The sequence below is a fragment of the Phascolarctos cinereus genome, unplaced genomic scaffold (genome assembly GCF_003287225.1).
Source record: "Phascolarctos cinereus isolate Bilbo 61053 unplaced genomic scaffold, phaCin_HiC Scaffold_4;HRSCAF=312, whole genome shotgun sequence".
Classification (NCBI taxonomy): domain Eukaryota; kingdom Metazoa; phylum Chordata; class Mammalia; order Diprotodontia; family Phascolarctidae; genus Phascolarctos; species Phascolarctos cinereus.
The window spans coordinates 297,972,112-297,983,019 of NW_027555847.1; the positions used below are offsets into that span (position 1 = coordinate 297,972,112).

A 10,908-nucleotide genomic window follows, 5' to 3' on the forward strand; every position below is an offset into this window, starting at 1 on the left:
GCCATTTCTTTTTCCACATTTTACAGATAAGGAACTAAGGCAAACAAGGTTAAGTGACTCACCTAGGGTCATACAGCTAGGAAGTATTTGAGGCCAGATTCAAAAAGATGTCTTCTTGACTCCAGGTGGGGGGAAGGGCTCCATCTACTGCTCCATCTAGCCACTATTACCTCCAGCAGCAAATATAAAACCCACTGTTGACTTTTTTTTTGCATTCCTATTAAACATATTTTTACATTAGTGATGTAAGTAAGAATTAGAACCAATAGGAGGAACCACCAGAAAAGGGAAATAAAACTCAACAGAAGAAAAAAAATAGTAAATACTATGCTTCGATCTGCATTCAAACTCCACAGTTCTTTCTTTGGATGTGGATAGCATTTTCTATCATGAGGCCTTTGGAGATGTCATAGATCCTTGCATTTCGGAAAAGGGTTAAGTTTATCAATATTAGTCATCGTACAACATGGCTGTTATTGTATACAGTGTTCTCCTGGTTCTGCTCACTTCACCCAGCATCAGACCATACAAGTCTTTCCAGGTTTTTCTGTAGTCTGCCTGCTCATCATTTCTCATAGCACAATAGAATTCCATCCATATACCACAACTTGTTCAGCCATTCCCCAATGGATGGGCATCCCCTCACTTTCCAATTCTTTGCCACCACAGAAAGAGCTGCTGTGAATATTTTTGTACATGCGGGTCCTTCTTCCCATTTGTATGATCTCTTGGTGATACAGCGCTAAAAGTGTTACTGCTGGGTCAAAGGGTATGCACAGTTTTATAGCCCTTAGGGCATAGTTTCAAAATGCCCTCCAAAACGGTTGAGTTAGTTCACAACAATGCATTAGTGTTCCAATTTTCCCATATCTTCGCCAACATTTATCATTTTCCTGCTTTGTCATCTTGGCCAATCTGATAGGTGTGATGTGGTACCTCAGAGTTGTTTTGATTTTCATTTCTCTAATTAATAGTGATTTAGAGCATTTTTTCATATGACTATAGATGGCTTTAATTTCTTCATCTGAGAACTGCCTGTTCATATCCTTTGACCATTTATCAATTGGGGAATGGCTTGTAGTCTTATAAATTTGTCTTAATTCTCTATATATTTTAGAAATGAGGCCCTTATCAGAGACACTGGCTGTAAAAATTCTTTCCTAATTTTCTACCTTCCTTCTAATCTTAGTTGTATTGGCTTTGTTTATGCAAAACCTTTTCAATTTAATGTAATCAAAGTTATCCATTTTGCTTTTCGTAATGTTCTCTATTTCCTGTTTGGTCATGAATTCTTCTGTTCTCCATAAATCTGATAGGTAAACTATTCCTTGCTCTCCCAGTCTGCTTACAGTATCAGCCTTTATATCTAAATCATGAACCCATTTTGTCTTTATTTTGGTATATGGTGTGAGATTTTGATCTGTGCCTAGTTTCTGCCATACTCTTTTCCGGTTTTCCCAGCAGTTTTTGTCAAAGAGTGAGTTCTTATCTTACCAGCTGGGATCTTTGGGTTTATCAAATAATAGATTACTATAGTCATTGACTACCATGTCTTGCATACTTAACCTATTCCTCTGATCCACGACTCTATTTCTTAGCCAGTACCAAGAAGTTTTGATGATTGCTGCTTCATAATACAATTCAAGATCTGGAATGGTGAGGCCATCTTCTCTGTTGACTTTCAAAGCCCTTTGCAACCTAGCCCCTTCCTACCTCTCCAGTCTTCTTACACCATACACCTTACCATGTAATCTTGCTTCCTTGCTACTCCCCAAATATATTACCCTCTCTCCCAACTCTGGTGTTTTCAGTGGCCCCATGCCTGGAACTCTTTCCCTCCTTATTCCTAAGACCTCTCTTCCTCCTCATTTCTACTACCTAGATTCACTAGTTTCCTTCAAGTCTCAACTGAAGTCCCACCTTCTAAAAGATGCCTTTCCCAATTCTCCTTAATCTTAGTGCCTTTCCTCTGAGATCATCTCCAATTTATCCAGCACGTATCTTGTTTGTACAATTATTTACATGTTGTCTCCCCCATTGGAGTAGGGACTTGGTTGGATTTTTGTTTTAGCCTTTCTGGTATCCTCAAAGCTTGACACATTTTCTGGCACATAGTATGTGCTTAATAAAAGCTTGCTGACACTTAGGATTGGTGAAGGAAACGTGATGAGGTGGGGAACAGTTGGGTGTTAAGAGGAAGGATAATCCCAATTGTGGATAATCTCACACCCTGACAGAGAAGTGATGGATATAAAGTGAAAAGACATACATTTTTGGACACAGCCACTGTATGGGTTTACTTTGCTCATATATGCTAATTTGTTACAAAAGGGTTTTTTTCCCTCTTTCTCTCGGCTGGATACTTTTTAAAGTAATAGGTAGAATTTGTTATATACTTTTTACAAGAAAAGCAAATGGCACAAAATAAAGATTCATTGGTTTCACGGAATATCCTCTTTGTGTTCTGTTTATGTGGAAATGCACTCTCTTCTTTGGCATTAAAATTTAGAATAAAAAAAAGTTTTATGCTACAAGTACCACTCGTGGTCCTTACTTTCCACTTATACCTCTCTCTACAGTTTGACTAAAGTTAACATGTTTATTAGACTCTATACGTAGCAGATATTCTCAGAGACAAAAATACATATCTGCATTAAAAAAAACACAACAGGAAGACCAAAGCAATAGAATATCATAATTCTTTAATACATGAAATAAAGTCCTATTTCTTTTAAGTTCTAGAAACAAAGTCAGTGCCAGAATCAAACTACCCACCTCTTCTGAGTAAGCCATCTTGTGGTCTGTAGCCATTTTCTCTCTAAGTAAGAGATAATAATGTCTGAAATATGAGGAAATGAAAAAATAGATGAAACATCATGTTTGCTTTGCTTCTCATCTTATTTTAACCCTATTAGTATGTAGCTTTTGTACTCATAAATATTCCCATGGATGTGGATTAAGACACAGGAAGCAAATGAAGTCCTCCAGTCCACTGTTTTTAATAATTCCCTAATGCCGTCAATCTCTTCCTATGACTTATCTCTCTTTATCTTTTAAATCTACATCAATTAACTTGGGTGGGTGGATAAATGTGGATAGACACAGTTATGAAAAACCTGGCCATAGGACTATCAGCAAAGTAAAGTAATTAGGATGAAACTAAAGTAAAATATGGGGTTTGAAGCAGATAACAGTGATTAATTTACATTTCTTCAGCACTTTAAGGTTAGCATCGGGCTGAAGAGCAAAGGGGCAAGCACACAATCCTGCTTCACTCTGCTGGTAACTGGGAAAGCCTGAGAGCATCATCCTTCACCCAAAACCTGCCATGCACGGTTTTGGCCATAAAATGGCCAAGCATGCCATCATGAAACTGGCATACAATGGTAACGAACTTTGATGTTTTCCTTGATGCTGTTGGACACCTTCAACAAGGACGAAAACAGCATCAAGGTCAGCTTCCGAACTGATAGTAAATAAACTATTTCATTTGGAAAGGCTACAAGCCCGAGGCTAAAGGAGAGTGGGAATTGGTGCTCGTATTTTTGTTCACACATGATTGTGTATTCAATGCATTCTCTGAGGCCAAGATGCAAGGGAATATGGATTGATTCTCTGCTGCCTGTGCTAATTTTAGCCTGACAATTAACACCAAGAAAAACAGAGGTTCTCCAGCAGCCAGCACTGCCATCCATATATGGAACCTAACTTACAGCAAATGCTGTAGAATAATTTCACTTACCTTTGTAGTACATTCTGCTGGGACGTCCGCATAGATGATGAGGTTGATGCACATCTTGCCAGAGCTAGCTCAGTGTTTGGCAGGCTCCAAAAGAAAGCACAGGAGGGAAGAAGTATCCATCTGCCTACCAAACTGAAGCTCTACAGAGCCTCCATGCTGATTATCTGTGAAAGTGGACAGTCTATCAGCGCCATGCCAGAAAACTGAACTGCTTCCACTTGAATTGCCTCAGAAAGATCCTAAACTTTACCTGGCAAGATAAGATACCAAACACTGAGGAACTGAGGTATCTCTAGAGCACTGAAACTCTATTGCAGAGAGTACAACTCCAACTGGCTGACCACACTGTTTGAATGACAAAGGCACACTGACCCAAAAGACTATTTTATGGACAGCTCTCACAAGGTAAGCATTCACATGGTGGTCAGAAGTAGAGGTATTAGGATATTCTCAAGTTATCTCTGAAGAACTTTAATATTGACTGTGAGACATGGGAAACACCAGCATAGGCCCCCACCATGGTGTACCTGCATCAAAGAAGATACTGTACTCCATGAACAAGGCAGAATTATAGAAACACAAAGGAAGCATAAGCTGTGCAAATCCAGGGCCACTTTCTACATGTTCTACCGGACTGATCTGTGCCCAATCTGTGGTAGTGCCTTTCGAATTCCTGTTGGACCGATCAGCCACAGGTGAACACGAATGCCCCTTACCCTGACTCCCACATTGTGATGTCACAGGTCTTCTTCAAAAACAAAGAAGGAACAGCTACAACAAGGTTAGCAAAACAGTACAAGTATTATCAACCCCATTTTAAAAGGAGGAAACTGAGGCTCAGAAAGTTCAGGAGGTGGCCTGTTCATGGCTAGTAAGTGGCAGAGAGACCCAAGGTTCAAAGTCAGTTTCAATGGATTGCAAGTCTACTGTTCTTCCAATTATACCAGCACAGGATGAAATGAGCTAAGCATATATGAACAAGTCTTTAGGGACTTACCACTTTTTTTTTGGTCTTTTGCCTATATGTCCTTTTGAAACATTTTTCCTCCTCATTCTATGAATTTACCAATAGATCACATGAAAAATATTTGACAGACATTAACCACACATAACTCACTGCAACCCAAGCCTTTTGAATGTCTATGCAATTATTTTAAAATATGCCTAGATTCTTGGTCAAGAAAATTTAAGTTTGGGAGAGGGTAGACATCATGGGTAATTCATATTCTATTCTTTCCTCAGTGACATAAGAGATAAAGAGATGATGAAAGCATGAACCAGGGTGATGGCTATATGAATGGAGAGAGGGGACAGATTCAATAAATTATGTGGAGAGAGAATCGACAGGACTTGGTAACTGACAGGATATGAAGGTTGAAGGAGAGGGAAGGGTGAGAGTACTGGGGACCAAATCCCAGCTCTTCTGCTTTAGGAACTGTATAACAGGGAACAAGGCCCTTCCCTGAGCCTCGAAGATCACAGACAAACTGTTCTGTTTGGCCTTTAAATCTCTTCACCCCAGCTCTCAACCTAGCTTTCCAGACTTATTACACAATACACCGGTTCATCCTGACCCTACTGTTCCTCATAATAAACAGTGAAAATAGCTAACGTTGATATAGTGTTTACTAAGGGGGTAGGGATGGAATGTGAAGGGAGTGGGGGAGGAACACTTTAGACTGCCTTTATATAGCTGTTAATATGTGCAAGGCACTGTGCTAAGCGTACTCCACTTCATCCTGACAATAACCCTGGCAGGTAGTTCCTAATATTTTCTCCATTTTACAGATCAAGAAACTGAGGCAAACAGAGGTTAAACGACTTGGCCACAGTCATGGAGCTAGTAAGTGTCTGAGGTCAGAGTTGAACTCAGGCATTCCTCACTCCAGACTTGGCGCTCTGTGCTCTATGGCACCACCTAGCCACATCTCCCATCCCCACCCTTTTGCACCAGCTGTCTCCAATGCCTGGAATACACTTAATCCTCATCTCTACCTCTGAAAAAGCCCTGCTTCCCTTCCAGGATTAGCTTAAGTGCCACCTTCTACATGAAGCCTTTCTTAATTCCCCCAGTTGCTAGCGTCTCACTACAAAAATCACCTTTTATGTATTTCACATACACTGATATACGTATGTATGTATGCATGCATGCAAGTATGTATGTATGTACGTGTGTGTGTTGTTTCCCCTGATGCAATAGAAGAAGCTCCTTGAGGGCAAAAACTTTTTCTTTTCTGTCTCTGGATCCCCAGTATTGAATACAATGCCTGGCACATGGCAGGGAATTAATACTATTCATGGCAATTAACAGAAAGAAAGGCAAGATGGTGTCCGAGGTCTCCTGGGGCTCCCTAAAGCAGTATCTTGTTCACAACCTGTTATTCAAGTCATTGAAGAGTGGATATTTCCAATTTTAATTTTTTTTAACAAGGAAGAATAAAAACTAAACTAACTCTTGAGTTAAAATTTTAACTATTATATTTTCAAGTCATAAAGTCAACATCAATCTCAGCTGTCTAACTGGCATAAACATTTGTTGAATTTGTACAGGATATCAAAAGTTGGAGACGTTAAAAACTCTTGAACAATGCAATCAAGAAACATGCAGGTGTACAATCCCACCTTTAATTTTACAAAACAAAATTCTACCATTGAACTCCTAGCAAGGAGGAATGAAGAGTTTAAATGGCTCTTTACATCTCAGCTCCTAGTATGAGTTCTCCAATTTGGGTGGTTTTTACATGAAATAAGTCAGATTGCTGTTTTTCTCTATAATTATACCTAACACTAACATAATCTTAAAAAACCTGAAAATCATAATTTGCAGTAGTTCTGCCAAAGCTTCTACTTAATACATATATACATATATATGTATATATATACATATATGTGTGTGTGTATGTGTGTGTGTGTGTGTATACATATAGTATATGGTACTTTACAATCTCCTACAAGTTTTACAAATGAAAACCCAGTTTCAGGCCACACTTCTAACATTTGGTAATGGGACCATGGGCAATTCACTTAACTCTTCTATGTCCTAGGCTACTCCCTAAGACTAGAAATGGCAGAAACAATGCCAATTTGCATTGGCAAAGGAAGTTCCTCTCTGGAAGTTTTCTATACTAACAAAATCACAGATCTACTCAAAAAAAAAATGTATGCTGTCATTAGCTCTGAATTATTGCTTTATCTGGAGCAGCTATGATAGAGCACTGGGCCTGGAGTCAGGATGACCTGAGTTCCAATCCCACTTCAGACACTTAGATGTGTGTCCTTGGGCAAGTCACTTAATCTGTTCACTTCAGTTTCCTCAACTATAAAACAACGATAATAATAATAGCAACTACCTCCCAGGGTTGTTGTAAGGATCAAATTAAATAAAAATTGTAAAATACTATATAAATTTCAGCTAATAGTAGTTGTTATTGAGTCATTTCAATCATGTCTGACTCTCTGGGGCCTCATTTGGGGTTTTCTTGGCAAAGATGCTGGAGTGGTTTGCCATTTCCTTCTCCAGCTCATTTTACAGCTAAGGAACTGAGGCAATCAGGGTTAAATGCCTTGCCCAGGGTCACATGGCTAGTAAGTGTCCGAGGCCAAATCTGAACTCAGGTTCTCCTGACTCCAGGGCCAGTGCTCTATCTACTGTGAGACCTACTGGAGGAGAACTTTAGGGGAACAGAAATTAAGAGCCCTTCAACTCATACTGTTCTTTTTTTTTGTTCTATATTTCACAAATATTTCAGCTTTGATTATAAAAACCACATCTACCAAAATACTTAAAATAAAATTTAATAAGCTTTGTTCATCATTTAGAGTCTTCTGAATAAGCAGAAAAAAGGAGAAAAAAAATATTTTGTCTAAATGGACCTGTGTGCAGGTTTGCAAACTAGACAGGGGGATGGGAAGGGAATAAGCATCTTGATAGTGCCTATGTGCCAGGCACTGTGATAAGGGTTTTAGAAATATTATCTTACTGGAACCTGTACTTTTTTTTCAGCTTGCTGGCCAGAAGGGATTCTAGAGTAGGGGTTTTAAGAAGAGAAAGGAGGTTTCCCACTGCACCAGTGGGAAGTTGTTCTGAGGACAGGAAGCAGCATTTAACTATGCACAGAGGCAACAGTGGGACAAGTTAACAAAGGGGGCAGAAAGATGTGCTTGACAGGAGTATGGAGAGTTAGCAGATGAGTAGGAGGAGATGACACATGAGTTTTAAGTTGGGGTATAATAGAAGAAAAGCCTTAGTGGCAAGTACGAACAGCTTAAACTTATGCAAAAAACAAAAAGGACCAAGTGAAGCTATTTGAGAAGGATAACATAATGATTATAATACAGGAAAGGAAGATTATTCTGACTGTGGCATTTTAAACTGCCGAAATGGTGGATAATTCGGGCAAGAAGTCCTGAAAGGGAAAAAAAAAAACACCATCATCATGAGAGAAGACATCCAAATTTTGGACAAATTTTTTTTTCATAAGAAATGGAAAAGTAGACATGGATTTTAAACAGGTTCTGAATGACGCAGTAGGATCTTGTAGTTGTAGACCCTGGAACAAGTGGAAAGAGAGAAGCAAAAGAGAACCTAAAATTCATTTCAGGTCTTTCACCTGAAAATCATGCAAGAGAAAAGTCCTCTGAAGAAAAAGAAGGTATAAAGTACTAGGCAAGCACATAAAATCTTTAAAGGGTTAAAAAGTGTTAGTGGAGAAGCAATAAATAGTAATTTAGTATTTCTTTAGCATTACTAAAAGTATTTTTATAAACAAAAAAATAAAAGCTCAAAACAAAAGACAACCAGATATTAGCAAACCCAACAGATAAACAAACTCTAAAAAAGTACAGAATAAAAAATATTTTAAAAAGAAAAGAAATAAATTGGGAACCAAAAATACTATAGAACTAATAAGCAAAACTAGAAGATTGTTCTTTGAAAAGACTAACTTTACCCAATCTGATTTAAAAAGAAATATTGGCAATTTATTGAATCTAAAAGCATCAAATATTAGGGATTATAAAATCAAGAATAAATTATAAACTGTATGTATATGTTGAAGACAGCTTACTAAGCTTACGGGTGTTTTGGGCTCTCTTTTAATTGATTTTAACTGTGGCTTTGTAATACTTGTTTTTCAGAAACATTTATATTTTCAAATTTCTCTACAAGCTCTAAAACATCCAGCCATTGATAAATGGTGTTTAATCACGTAAAACACCAACTAGCATTAGAGTCTTTCTCATAGTGTACAGTACCTCTTTGTGACATTATTGAACTAAATAGTATTTAATATTGAGGAAGCTGATGAGGTAGGCGTTTTGGCAAGTTCAACAGCTTTACCACTAGGTGGCGGAGAAACACAAGTATTATTTGTACTACAAGACCAGGCTAGCCTTCAAAGTATTTTATAAGACCCATGGAATTTCCACCAGGTGTCAACCAAGAGAAGATATATTTTTTTCCTTAAGAAAAACACCCATTATTCTGAACCTAACTGTCTAAATTAACCACAATTCAACAAAAATTTATTAAGACTTTGAAAGTTTATGAAAGTTTATAAACTTTGAAGTTCATGAACTACTTTCTTCACAAAAAACTCATGAAGCAGAAAGCACAGATATTTTGTTTCCAATTTACAGGCTCACAGAGGTTAAGTGACTTATACATGGTCACACAGTTAAGGAGGATAGAACCCAAGGGTCTGACCTAGGTGTCTTGACTTTGTTTAGTACACTGGTATCACTATACCATGTACTTTTTCTCCATTAATGCACTGTATCCTGTCTTATGTCAGAGGAGATATTTAGACATGTGAACAATAACTTCATAAACAATGATCTCGAGCTGGATGGGAATTTAAAGGTTATGTATTCCAACTCCCTCATTTTTCAGACTAAAAATCTGAGGCCAGAGCACTTAAAAGATTGGCACAAAGTCACAAAGTGAAAAGCTAGAATTTGAACTCTAGTCCTTCGACCTCAAGACAGTGCTCTCTTTCTCTCTCTCTTTCTCTCCACATGATGGTAATAAGTCCTCCTCCCTGGCCCTTAAATGATTTACACTTCAGAAAAATACTGACATGTGCATAGTCAAGATCCAGTGACAAGAAATAGGTAAGCTACTCCCAATCATGGTCTATTTCTGTATTTCAAAAAGAAGTGGTCGGCAGAACTAACACATTGACTTCACTGTGACCTATCTACTCAATTTATCCAAATATGCTACACTAAAAAAATCTAAAATGTAGAAATGTCGATCTAGAAAAGATGACCAAAATGTATTATTATTTTAGTCACATACTTTTTTTAGTTAGATGCAGAAAGTAAGAAAAAGGGAAGGAACATTAACATTTTAAGTTAGAAATACTATTTTGCCATTTAACTTACCTGCATATTTAGCAAATCTCCTCAGTATCTTATTCCTTTCATGAACTTCATTAGAGCCAAGCTTTAGTTTCAAAGATTTTTTTTAAAGCAATGTTGTTTCAGTCTGAGAGATCAGGAAATCAGGAATTCTCTATTATGAAGGAAGGTCTTGGTAGCTCAACTGTGTTTCTAAACTTCTGAAAAAATGGGAACAGTAATATGTATCTTGAAGATATACATCGAGAATTAATACACTTGCTGAATAATTCAAGGCCTTCAAAACCACCCACATAGGTGCTTTTTAAGACTATGTTTAATGTCATCTAATCTAGAATTAGGACTTCAAAAAAAGCTCAAAACATTATCCACACTATTTCTCCCTCCAGTGTTTTGTTCTTGTTGTAAACAGTATGTCTAAATAAACACTAGATCTTGTTGTCTTTTCCAAGGTTTCATTTTTCTTTTTTCCCAAACCAGACAATTCTTGGAGCCCTCTCTGGACATCATGTCAAACCCTTACAATAAGGCTGGTAGGTGGTTCCTTTAAACGGGACTTTATTTTGAGGAAGTGGTCAGTCCTAATGACTTGGTTGCTGGTTGTTTTTCACAGCAATGGAGTTTAGAGATGCAGAGGACAGCTGCTGCTGCACACAGCCCTGGTCTCTCTTGTCCACGGCAATAATCTCAATGGAAAGACAGGATTCCTTTAACCTCCACTGAGTCGATTTCCACCCTACCCGTAACAGCCAAATACATAGTATTCAACCCATCCTATCTGTCTATTAACCATATTTCTTAAGCCT

The 10,908-nt window shown here is 37.9% G+C and overlaps 1 long non-coding RNA gene across 2 annotated transcripts in view; it reads right to left on the reverse strand.

Annotated features, from left to right (window-relative positions):
* The window catches only part of LOC110223077 (uncharacterized), a 31,028-nt gene that overhangs the window by 19,691 nt on the left and 429 nt on the right, over positions 1-10,908 (reverse strand). The window contains exons 2-5 of one of the 2 annotated variants that reach the window (XR_002328581.2): positions 10,127-10,302; positions 3,743-3,906; positions 2,776-2,839; positions 63-217 (exon numbers count right to left, since the gene is read on the reverse strand). This is a non-coding gene — a long non-coding RNA (uncharacterized LOC110223077). The remainder of the gene's footprint in view (positions 1-62; positions 218-2,775; positions 2,840-3,742; positions 3,907-10,126; positions 10,303-10,908) is intronic. The other variant, XR_002328583.2, reaches the window with a different exon arrangement.